At 46.0% G+C, this 13,087-nt stretch overlaps 1 protein-coding gene across 8 annotated transcripts in view; it reads right to left on the reverse strand.

Annotated features, from left to right (window-relative positions):
- Positions 1-5,461, reverse strand: part of PTPN13 (protein tyrosine phosphatase non-receptor type 13) — a 186,066-nt gene extending 180,605 nt beyond the window's left edge. For all 8 annotated transcript variants that reach the window (XM_030564946.1, XM_030564949.1, XM_030564942.1 and 5 more), the window contains exon 1: positions 5,204-5,461. The gene's annotated coding sequence lies outside the window, so the exon portion shown is untranslated. The remainder of the gene's footprint in view (positions 1-5,203) is intronic.
- Between the last annotated feature and the right edge of the window lie 7,626 nt (positions 5,462-13,087).

The raw sequence follows: 13,087 nt of genomic DNA on the forward strand, positions 1-13,087 counted from the left end.
CTAGTCCAACAATGCCTGGATCAGTGGGGCCCTCTAGAAAGTACAGTATTGTAATACAAATAAATAACATTCATCCTGAGAATTATTGTGCATATTATTTAAATACAGAGTGTCCTCACTAGCTTTTCCCTTTAAAAAGTCACCAAGTACAGTTCTATTTTCATATCTTGTTCTCTAATAAGTACAGAGACAAGGTAATATCTTTTATTGGACCAAAATCTGTTGGTGAAAGAGATAAGCTTTCACCCACCTTGTCTCTCTAATATCCTGGGACCAACATGGCTACAATACAGCCACAAACAACTTTACTAAGTATGTCAAGAGTCATTCAAAACACACATTTCTATGTCATGTTGGACTGATACATTACGTTTACTGAAATACACATATGGAGAAGCAAACAAAAGTTTGAGAACCAAAACGTTCTCACTTCCAAGATATTAGGTGTGCAGTTTTTTATGCTAACTAGGACAGCTCTATTATGAAAAGTGGCTTACAAATTTACAAAGCATATCACTGCCCTTGAGCAGAAACCTGCTCATTTGCCAAATCTGAAAGCATTCTAAGAGACATTGATGCACCAAGACTACACCTGCATCCTCACCGTCGACATAACTGGTGTAGGTTAGGCAGAAGACTAGACAACATAAATACAGACATACTGGTTCTTTTTCTGCCTCCCCATCTCTAAGTGCTAGCTTCTCTCTATTTACTTTAGCAGGAGGTGAAGGTGAGACACTCTTCTGTAAGAAATTCCACTCTTCCTTACAGATGTGCAATGTTAATTAGTGGCTAACAGTGGTTAACACATTAACTTATTATGACATACATAGTTTTCCAACTTCACTTGTCCCATGGAAAATGACAACCTAGAGTTGTACAATACATTGAGACTTTCTTTGTTTCATTGACTGATTGTCACCTCTTCTTTTGAGATAGTAAAATTCAAATAGCCAGTTTTCAATAAACTAAAAGACAGGCAGAGTTGTGTATAGAAGAGAGAGAGTTATGCATTCAAAATGATCTATGGAATATATTGACAAAACCCTTCTGTCAGATCCACACCTGAAATAGCACTTTCCCTTCAGTTCCAAGCAGAATACCTAAGACACGGTAGTCAGGCCAGTATTTAGCTTTTCTTCAGTTTGATCCAGTTCACAGTGAAATCAATGGAAGATATGCCACTGGTATCAGGATTGGATCTCTTGTGAGATGGATATGCTAAAATCTACTCAAAAGCAAATCTTGCTTTCTAAGGGCCTGATCTGAATTTTATTTAAGTCAATGAAGGTCTTCTGATTAACTTCAGCAGGCTTTTGATCAAGCTCAAAGGTCTGTTCCTGCAGCTGGAACCTCTGAGGGCAGAGCCCTGCACAAGTATGGAGACCAAATGAAGTTGGAAATGAGATGGTTGCATACATGGCTACTATGTATGTTCACAAGAATGGAAAAGGGACAGCCATATTGTAAACTCTTCAGCACAGGGCCTTTAAGATTGTAGAGTTCCTAGCAAAAGAGGACTCCAAGCCTGACTGGAGCCTCTGGGCATTACTATAATAAACATATCTCAAAACTCTTTAACTTACTGTGTTGCCCAGAAGCCCCAGCAATTAAAAAAAGCCTTAAATGTCTCTTCACCCAAGGTACTTATGCTATGAAAATGGGTTCCGTATAAGATCCTGCACAGATAGACAAAAATGGGACTACTTACTTACCTCCCTCACAGGAGTGGTGTGAGGTTAGGGCTTGCTAGCCAAGATTTGGAAGGCACTTTAAGGATTTATAGTACCGAATAAATCCTCATTTTTATTACTCATCAATGTACTCAATTGTGGAGAAAAAAAAAACCTGTGCTAATTTGTTACCTCAGAACTGCAACCAGTTTCAGATCTGCTTTGTAGTGCTCTTTAAAATAGACTCTTATCAGCAAAGCGCTTGGAACCATTCACTGGTTATCTTTACCCCAAATTCAGGTGGTTGCTAAGTCCTGTTGTGAAGGAAAAAAGCAATATCTTCAAAATCTCTCTCTTCCTTTCAATCAGGACTGCCAAAATCATGTCTTCATAACCTCTCACCTTGTCTGTGTGACCCTTCTCCTTTCCCTGGCTTTCCTGTCACCTACCTCACTATCTCTTCCAGAGTATGGAAATTCGACAATGCTAAATTAATGCTGCCCTCAAGTTCTGACCATTCCACACTCTCTTTTTATAAGCCCACTTCACTGGTTCCACTTCACTGTAAGTCTTTGTCCCCACTTTCAAGGCTCCCTTCAGTTTTTTCCTCCCTTCTGCCCTGATATTAGTGGTCTCCCCCCTGCTTAAAATCTGTGCTCTGCACCACTTTCACCTACTTAATACACACTGCTCCCTTCTTCCACAAGTACCACTGTTCTTCTTCCATGCTGCTCCAGACACCTGGAATGTCCTTCTTGACCCTGTATTCCTCACAATCTCCTGCACCCTTTAAATGTCTCCTCAAAACTCAGATTTTGTCTGTAACTCTTTAAATAACATCACCCTATTTCCCTATGAGGATGTGTCACACACAGTTTTCTTCCATTCATTTTTCTGTATTCTGATCTTTTTAGGCCTCAATCCTGCAAGCTGAGTTGTGTAATCATATAGAGCCCCTCTAAAGTCAACAGAGCTGCTCCTAGGATCAGAGACTTAGGCATGTACACATGCTTAAGTTTATATATTGAGAATAATCTTGCTGAAGTCAATGGAGTACTTCCAAGTATGTAAAGGAAAGCATATGCTTAAGCCTTTGCAGCATCTGGGCCTCAGACTGCAACCTAACTGGGGAAGGTACCAATCTCATTTGTGTTTACAATGTGTTTAGCATCCATTTGGGCATTATTAAAAAAACCAAACATGAATACACTCATTTGTACCAGGAATGCTTGTTTAGCACATAACCAAAAAAATGAGACAACACTGTTTGAAAAATGTTTATTATACTTCTTTCACCAGTGTAAACAGAATTGTGCATCTTCAAAACAGCAAAACCAAAACCCCAAACCCTACTTTTAAGATCATTTGTCTCTTACTGTCACTCGTCTTATTTTAAGACATTCTGATTTGTAAACAACATTTGCAGAAAAACTGCACATGTGGCAGAGAAAAGAAGCAGGCAGGATAAAATACAAAAGCCTTAACATAAAAGATAAATAGATGGGTAGACATGAAGTGACAACACACTGTGTTGCAACTGAACTACCAAACAAATCACTGTAAAAGCAGCATTAGTTTGTCTCCCATCAGTTGTTCTTATGGTTTTCAACCTGGGGTCTCCAGACCCCTGGGGGTCTGCTGAGTATGTCTAAGATTTCCATTTCAAATTGTTTAAAGGTCTGCAAATGAAAAAAGCTTGAACCACTGATATATAAGAAATTACTGTTTAAACTGCTCTCCTAACTAAGATTTGGTGTTTATTTCTAGCCTGCTTATTTCTCAGTTCCAGCTCCAGCTTCTTACAGAAGCCTCTTTACACATATCCATTGTTTTCCAACCCACAGGTTTGTACAGAGAGGGAATAAAATGACAGGCCTGATCCTGACGTGGTGCTGAGCATGAAATTGGGGGAGCTTAGCCCCACCTTGGATCTTGTACGATCAGATCTTATGATATTAACTGTAATCTTTAAATTTCAAGAACTCATGTATTCAATGACAGCTTTTCCTCATAACATTCCAACACCAGCTGAAAGTTTGGCATAACTGTATGGCATTGACCCAGTTATACTGTACAATCACAATACATACCATTTCAGGGATTTGGGAACTCATCATTGTTACCATCCTGGCTAGTTTGATAATGAAGGACTTTAATATTTACTTTTCGGAATGTATACCCTAAGAAGGTGCCTAGACATAGAAAATCTGCAGTCAGCTTTATATTCCCAGTCTTCGTGCCCTACATTTAATTTGGAGCCCGCCTACAAAAAACCGGTTCCCCAATACACAGGTGGGGTACAGGGAAGTGCCTGACGGCTCTCTATGAAGTCATTGCCTTTATTGTTTAAGAACGACACAGTCTACAATATGAGAGAGATTATCCTGTGGTTTGCTGAGGTGTTGATCCTACAGAGATAAAAAGCCAATGAAACCTACACTATTTCTCATCACAGGCCATTAGATTTACCCTTGATTTCTATCCATCACCCCTCAAAAATGTGGATAGTTTAAGCAAGAATCTTCTCTTAAATAAGATGTTTTTGATGTTTAGTACCTTAAAATAAACCCTTCAGTTGTTCAGCTCTTATTGCAAATACACAGCAATTCCTCTTCTCCAGCTATGTACATTTACTGTTTTGAGAACACTGAAGTCTAGTTTAACCCAGAGGTCTTTGGACAGGAAGTAATGGAAAAACAGCAATAATAATAAAACCACTTGCCTCATGTGGTGTTAGGCTCCCTCCTCCCAGCATTCTTCTCATGCGACATAGAATTTCCACAATCATTTAAGAAATTAGAAACAGACAGGGGCCTGCTATGTAGTCTTGCCCATAGACAACTGGAGTGACTAATAGTCACTGAGTTTTCCTATCCACAATAAGTTCTTTCTTTGCTGGAGTTTTCATTCACAAACTTAAGAATGTGCAGCCAGACTGACTAACACCAAAAAGGAGCCTCATTCAAAACAAACAAGCCCACGCACACACGCACACACCCTGAAAATCCTAGTGAAACTAAAGAAAAATGAATAAAGTTCCTTACAGCAGAATAGCTTGTAAATATTCTCTATCGCCCTCCCACATAGCCAAACCCTGGATCTTCCTCAGGAGGCAACCTTGGAAGTCTCTCACTACTCCACAAACCACCCACTTGCACCCAGCCAGTTTGCTGGGTTTCTCCAGAGGGCTGTCTGCCAATTAGTCTGTTTCCCCCCCATCCAAGAGCAGCAAGCCTATCTATCTAAACCATAACTTCCCCCTAAAACCAGAACTGGAGATATAAAAAGTAAAGTCCTGCTACATGGCACAGGTCTACACATCATCAAGGCACCAGACATCAATAATTAAGAGTCATTATAATAACTGGAGAAGGGAACCAGGAGGAAAACCCATAAACAAACACCCTCCCTAAGTCCGGGAAAGTTCAAGATCCAGATCCAAACTTCGCAGCTGGAGTTCCTCTCTAATAACAACGCGATTGGGTACAACGGGGGACATCAAACCCAAAACAAACCCCAAGCAGACTTACCAGCCGGTCTAGAGACCCAATCCCGACATGCAGGGGGGTGATGGAGATGAGCCGTCTGAGCCTTCACCCGCCCCGCGCAGTGGTGCTAGCTGTGGCTGGAGTCTGCAGAAGAGCCCGGGGAGGGAGGCAAAGGGGAGCAGCAGCATCTCCTCCAGCCCAGGCACCGCCGCTCCTGCCCTGCACGGAGACAGCAGAGAACGCCACGCGCTCGCCTCCCCGCCGCTCCCCGGCTCAGAGACCCTGCGGCCAAGCCCCGCAGCCGCGGGACACCTCCGCCGGCGCCCGCTCCGCGCACCGCCCGGGCTGCTGCTCCTGCGAGGCGAGCCTAGTGGGGCTCCAGCGCTGCAACCATTGTCACGAGCGGCGGAGAGGCGCCCCCCCTCCCCGCCGGCCTCTCGGTCCCTCCCTCCCTCCTGCCTCCGCACACGCCCCGCTCGCAGCGGAGCAGCCGCTCAGACAGGCTGGCTGGGCTCGGCTCCCCCTCCTCCTCCCTCTCCCAGCCCGCCCCGTGCTGGGGCCCTGGCAGGTCTCGGCTGTCTGGTTACTAAGCCAACCTCCAGGCCTGACTGCGCTGCTGAGGGAGCTGCATTGCCTGCCCCACAGGCCGGGCGGGGAGAGGGGGCTCCCCCCCCCCAGTACCGCCTTGCCACGTGGGGGGAGAGGGGAAGCGGACACCCGGCTAAGGGAGGGCAGGGAGAGGATCCTTGCCTGGAGCCCCAGCCCTTAGAGGAGGCGGATTCCCAGGGACCCCGTCCCCCTGACTGGGGGAAGCAGCTAAGACCTGCCACCGAATCCCATCCTTGGGGGGCTCCGTACTCCTGGGGGAGCAAAAGAGATGCCCCCCCAACCTATGCTTCCAGAGTAAACCCTGCCCAGGGATACTGTTCCTTTAGCAGAAGTGGAAGGAAAAGGAACCCCCTGAGCCACGAACCCCATAACTCTAAGTTGGGGCAGAAGGGAGGGAGAGGACCCAAGAGTCAGGTGAGAGAGCCAGTAACTTGAGGACAGGAGTGTAGCTGAGCAGAAGAACCAAACCCCTACCATGGAGATCTAAGTAGGGTGACCAGATGTCGTGATTTTATAGGGACAGTCCTGATATTTGGGACTTTGTCTTATACAGGCACCTATTACCCCTCACCCCCTGTCCTGATTTTTCACACTTGTTGTCTGGTCACCCTAGTCTAAGCCTCCCGCCAAGCGGCCACATTCCATGGGAGATGGGAGAAATCACACTACCATACCTCTCTGTTACCCAGTGTCCCATTTGCTGCTTTTTAATAGGAGAAGGGAGTCTGATACTTATTTTTCATGCCTCCTCTTGTCCCATCCTCTTTGAGGGAAGGCCTATTTCCTCAAGAGTGGCTGGCTGCTATCTTCTCCACATTGTTTTCAGGGATGCAGGACAGAAAGTTCTCCCGAGCTCCCCCAGCTGCACTTTGTTTTCCTACAGTAGCAGAAACCAGAATCCACATGGGTCTATTTTACTGCAACATATAGGCAGCATGGGTAGTTAAGGGTGCATGACACATTTCATTATAAGACCCCTGTTTTCATTTGCGTATAAGTTTGCCAGACTTTAACTGTTCAGGTTGGAAATTTCCATGCTGAGGACAAGATTAGAGAAAAATATTTTGTTTTCCCCATTTTAAAGTAACTATTTAAACTGATTCATTGAGAAGCTTCAGCATCCCCAAGCTTTGGAGCAGGAAGATGAAATTTGGCAGGGCATTGTCCTCATGACAGGAACATTCCTTTTGCTGTCCCTTTGAAAATCTGTCCAAACTTGAAGTTAAAGCTCAGGCCACACATGCTCCATACCAGGGGTCGGCAACCTACAGCACGTGTGCCAAAGGTGGCATGCGAGCCGATTTTGCCTGCCACATGGCTGCCAGCCGGGGTCCCGGCTGCCGGCTGAGTGAACAGAACCCCAGACCAGCAGGAGGTTGAGTGGGGCCGGCGGTCAGCACCCCAGAACAGCAGCAGGCGCGGCCCCCGGCTCTCCCCTCACCGTGCTCGGGTTCTGCGGCTCCTGGGAGTGTGAGCCGCCGGGGCCTTGACCCTGCTGCAGGAGAGGCAGCAGCTCACACTCCCGGGAGATGCAGAGCCCAAGCACGGTGAGGGAGGAGCCAGGGGGCGCACAGGGACAGCCACCCACATGCATCTGCTGCAGGAGCCCCCCGGGGGGTGCACCAGGCTGCAGCCCAGGCAGGCGCATCTCCCGGCTCCCTACTCACTGTGCTCGGGTTCTACAGCTCCTGGAAGTGTGAGCCACTGTCGCTGTCCCTCCTGCAGCTCCCTGCCTCCCACTGCCTCAGCATTCTGCAGGGAAGGATCTGTGCGCCCAGCACCCCGGTAGCGTGTTTTGCCTCCACGTGGAGACAGCATCTGGCTAGCATTGGCATGGTAAGGGGAGTCCCAGGGCACAGTCAGGGAGCGGCGGGGGCGGGGGCTTGGATGGGTCGGGAATTCTGGGGGTCCTCTCAGGAGCAAGGGAGTGGTTGGATGGGATGTGGGAATCCCAGGGGTCTGTCTGGGGGCGAGAGTGTGGATAAGGGTTGGGGCAGTCAGGGGACAGGTAGGGGGTAGGTCCTAGGAGGGCAGTTAGGGTGGGGGGGGTCTCAGGAGGAGCAGTCAGGGAACAAGGAGCAGGGCTCTGACGGGGGCAGTGGGCAGAGGCATAGCGAGCACCCTCCGTACCCTCCGACTGGAGGGGGCACTGCAAGGAAGGGAGCCCCTAAAAGTGGCAAAAAAAAATGTAAGGTATAACTAAAGTGACATTTATTGACACTATTGCACAATCCATGTCGGTTTTACTGACAAAACCGTAAAGTCATTATGATACATCATAATGCTATTGGCTACATCAGTTGTCTGTCGATCAGTTTCGAATTTTAGTTCGAAGAATGTGTATTTGCGTTCATAATGGCGGTTGGCGGATAAATGTTATTAATTTAGTTGTTTAGTTTTTTATCGTTTCCAACGCAGAAGCGTGCTTTGTGATGTCTAAGAGAATGTATAAGAGCGGAGCTAGTAAACGAAAGACAGCAAAAGATGCCGAGAAGGAACTTGAGAAAATTCCAAAGTTGTCAACGTATTTTGTGCTGTAATCCAACGTACAGGTACAGGCACATGAAACGGACAGTGCTAGCAGCAACGAATCATATCCAGAAGTGCTTCAAGTGAGGTTGAAGGTGAAGCCAGTTGTTCTACCAAACAAACTTGTGACAGATATTCCAGCTGCTGCCGGGAAAGAAGTATCTGAATCTGAACCACTGACTGATGATCCAGGAGATTGGCCGTCTATAATATCGGACAGGCAAGTTTGTGACATTGTTGCACGTGACCCACCGCAGCAGAATGAAAGTTACGAATTTCCATTTAACGAGGAAAGACGGAGGTTCACAAGTACTCATTTCTATCGAACCATGGCAAATGGCGAGAAAATAAGAGGTTCATGTACTCATGTAATGTACTCAGTTCAGAAAGATGCCATTTTTTGTTTTTGTTGTAAATTATTTGGCACTGGCGACATACCGCTACGTCATGGAACATCTGCTTGGAAAGCACTGTCAAAAAGACTTCAGCAGCATGAAACAGGCAAAGGTCATTAAGACTGTATGGTGAAATGGTTTGACCTTCAGTCAGGCATAGTAAACCGTACATCTATTGACCAACTCGAATTGCAGGCTTTTCTGAAAGAGATTTCTGGAGAAATGTTGTCAAACGCATGGTTGATGTCATTATTTTCCTGGCCAAAAGACACTTGGCATTTCGAGGAAGAAATGAAAAGCTCGGCGATCCTTCGAATGGCAACTTTTTGGAACTGTTTGAATTGCTTGCAAAGTATGATACTGTCCTCAGCGAACTTTTAGAGAGGATTAAGAAGGCAGAGACACACGTTCAGTACCTCAGTCCACAGATCCAAAGCGAGCTGATTCAACTTGTTGCCAGTAACATTCAAGAGGCCAACATAGCGCAGCTTAAAAAAGCAAAATATTATTCAGCTATTTTGGACTGTACTCCCGACGTGTCACATGAAGAACAGATGTCTGTGGTGTTACGCTTTGTTGAATGCAACAGTGAAGATGGTGTCAATATCCGTGAAGCGTTTGTTGGTTTTCTTAATGTTCATGATACAACTAGCGAGGGCTTATTGGAAGCGTTTCTTGAAAAGGTAAACAACTTACGAATAGACATTGCTGACATGAGAGGCCAAGCTTATGATAACGGCGCAAATATGAGAGGAAAGAATAAAGGAGTTCAAGCCCGCATGCTAGAAATAAATGACCATGCCTTGTAGGTACCATGTGGAGCTCACACTTGGAATCTTGTGATCTCAGACACGGCAAAGTCATCAAAATATGCCGTTGACTTTTTCGGTCTGATTAACAGAATATACGTTATCTTTTCTTCTTCACTTTCTCGTTGGGATATACTTCAAGAACATATGCCAATATCTGTTAAAGGGTTATCGGACACTCGTTGGGAGTCGAGAATTGATGCTGTGAAGCCATTGCGTTATCACCTTGAAGAATTGTGCAATGCTTTGTCATCTTTGCGAGAATATGCGCTCGAAAAGAAAGATGGCAATACAGCAACAGAAGCCGGTGCGCTTTTAGACCATGTTACTACATGGCCTTTTGTTCTGACTGTGTACACGTGGTATGATATACTATTTCACGTCAATAAAACCAGCAAATTAATTCAGTCACCAGATGTGTCAATTGACGTACTGCAGGCAGAAGTCGGTGCTACAGTGAAGTTTTTGGAAGACTATCGAAATACAGGATATAACTCTGTGGTCACAAATGCACGTGAAATAGCAGAGCATATGGGTATTGAGCAGGTGTTTCCAGAAACCAGGGTGCCACATAAGAAGAGAATGTTTGATTACGAATGTGCTGATGATTCGAGTCGTCTTTCTGCCAAAGAAAAATTCAAATCGCAGTTCTTTCTTGTTCTCACTGATCAGGCCATATCTTCTGTTTCGTCGCGATTTGACCAACTCGTGGAGTGGTATAAGTTGTTTGGATTTCTGTACAACGCTAATAGCCTGAAGCAGTGTCACAAAGAAAATGAACTGGAGAATCACAGCAAAAATTTTGAAAGAAAAATGGGAGACATTGATGCCAACGAACTCATAATGGAATTGAATCATTTTATTTATGTCATCGAGAAAGAGAGAGGACTTGTCACGGCAAACAATTTTTTAATGTACATATACAAGAACAGCCTTCAGGAGATATATCCGAATCTTTGCATTTGCATCAGAATTCTTCTGACCACACCAGTTACTGTCGCTGGTGCTGAAAGGAGCTTCAGCAGAATGAAACTGATCAAGAATATCCTGCGCTCAACCATGACAGATGACAGGCTTTCTGCGCTTGCAGTTATCTCAGTCGAAAACAAGATTGCCAGATCTCTGGACTATGACGCATCGATTAACCAATTTGCGGAGAACAAGGCTCGAAAGAAGTGCTTTGCGTAAATACGGAATACATGTACACTGTAGGCCTATGTATACCTAATATAAACCCTGTATATTGTATAAAATAAATACTGCATTCCAGTTTCTGCATTGTATGGGGCCCAGGACATATGTTCGGAGGGGGCCAGGTTCTTTGTTGCTACGGCCCTGGCAGTCGGGGATGGAGTAGATGAGGACAGGGCTAGGGCAGGGCTCTCCCCTCTTTTTTGATTGTTGAAATATGGTAACCCTAGGCGAGGGGAGAGCCGGGGGGTGCATGGGGACTGGCACCAGCATACATCCACTGCAGCCTGCAGGAGCCCCTGGGGGGGTTGCTGGGCAACAGCCTGGGCAGAAGGGGCGGGGGGGCATGGCTGCTCCCCTCTAAGGGGACTGCCACCTTTGCAGGGCTGCTGCCCCCTGCACCGCACGAGCTCCTCCATGGCTGGGGCTTGCTGCTGCCACAGGCAGGACACTCTGGTTTTCCGGTGCCTTCGGAAGGCGGCTCCTCTCTGCTGAGCTGCTGCAGCGGCCCAAGCTCGGCAAAGCCAGTGAGTGGACTCAGGGTGGGGCGGGGAGGGCTCACAAGGCGGGTTGGCGGGCTGTGCATCCCGCAGGGGAGTTCAGGGGGCGGGGAGGGGGATCTTGGTCTGGGGAGCAGCCCCTGGGCATGGCTGGCCCCTGGGGTCTATAAAGGCTCCTTGGGATTTGCCCCTCAGTGAACCGATGTGCAAGAGGGGTGGGGTGGCGCAAGGTGAAAGTTTTGCCTAGGGCGCAAAATATCCTTGCATCAGCCCTGCTCCAGGGGGTGCGTGCACCCCAGGTTAAGAACCACTACACTAAACTGATAAGATCTGCATTTTAATTTAATTTTAAATGAAGTTTCTTAAACATTTTAAAAAACTTGTTTACTTTACATACAACAATAGTTTATAGACTTATAGAGACCTTCAAAAAATGTTAAAATGTATTACCGTCACGTGAAACCTTAAATTAGAGTGAATAAATGAAGACTCGGCACACCACGTCTGAAAGGTTTCTGACCCCTGCTCCATACTGACTTGTCAGAGTTTGGCAGCAACACTATCTGAAAATTCTGTCAGCATTGATCATGCTTCATTCTTTCCCAGACTCTACGTGCCAACCAGAATGCACGTGCACAGAACAAGTGAGCTTGCTCCAGGCCACAGCTACACATGTGCAGCAGCAGGACTTCCATGCATTTGCTCATTTTGGCAGCTGGGGGCCACTGTGGCACCGTGACAGCATGCAAGAAAAGAAGAAAGCAACCGGAAGTCTGGCCTGAATGCAGAGGGCTGAGGTATGGGGGTTTTGGGGTGGAGATCTAGAGCAGGGAGTTTGCTGCTTGCAGACCAGGTGCAGACCAGATGCCAGTGTTAGTATTGTTAAAACAGATATTAGATATTAGTTACAAGAATGAATTTAGTGTTTAGACTTCATGAAATGCCTGTAGGATGCTGCATGTGTTACTTATAATATCTGTATCCCATTTTACAAGGTTGTATTGACATGTGCTCTGTAACTATAAAAGTATTTGCTAAAACTGTAAAACCGCACAGTCAGGAGAGAAGCATTGCTGAGTGTGAAATACTAGTTTACCAGAAGAAGTGTCATCTCCTCCCCAACCAAAGAAGGCCTATAGACACCAGACAAACCATTGTGGAACATCAGTGGACAAAAGACTGTATAGATTGCTTCCTCCACCCATGAAGAGGTTATGTGCATGAGTCCTTGTCCCATCACAGCTTGAACACTGCAGGAAGGGCATAAAAATCCCTGTCTAGGAGGAATTGTTATCACTATGCAGCTTGGAATTGAAGAGGGAAATATTTCTAAGCATAAGCAAGGGATTCCTGAGTTGCTTGGTCCTAACTTACATACAGAGCTTGCATATTACAGCAGTGTCTATTGTCTTTTGAAACATAAGTCTATAACTCGTGTGTGTGTATGTGTATGTTTACCTGCTTTAATGTTGTAAATAACAGAATCATAGAATATCAGGGTTGGAAGAGACTTCAGGAGATCATCTAGTCCAACCCCCTGCTCAAAGCAGGACCAATCCCCAATTAAATCATGCCAGCCAGGGCTTTGTCAAGCCTGACCTTAAAAACCTTTACGGAAGGAGATTCCACCACCTCCCTAGGTAACCCATTCCAGTGAAAAAGTTTTTCCTAATATCCAATCTAAACCTCCCGCACTGCAACTTGAGACCATTACTCCTTGTTCTGTAGTCTGCTACCACTGAGAACAGTCTAGATCCATCCTCTTTGGAACCCCCTTTCAGGTAGTTGAAAGCAGCTATCAAATCCCCTCTCATTCTTCTCTTCTGCAGACTAAATATTCCCAGTTTCCTTCAGCCTGTGCTCAGAAGTCATGTGCTCCAGCCCCCTAATCAT

This window comes from Gopherus evgoodei, chromosome 5, assembly GCF_007399415.2.
Source record: "Gopherus evgoodei ecotype Sinaloan lineage chromosome 5, rGopEvg1_v1.p, whole genome shotgun sequence".
Taxonomy (NCBI): domain Eukaryota; kingdom Metazoa; phylum Chordata; order Testudines; family Testudinidae; genus Gopherus; species Gopherus evgoodei.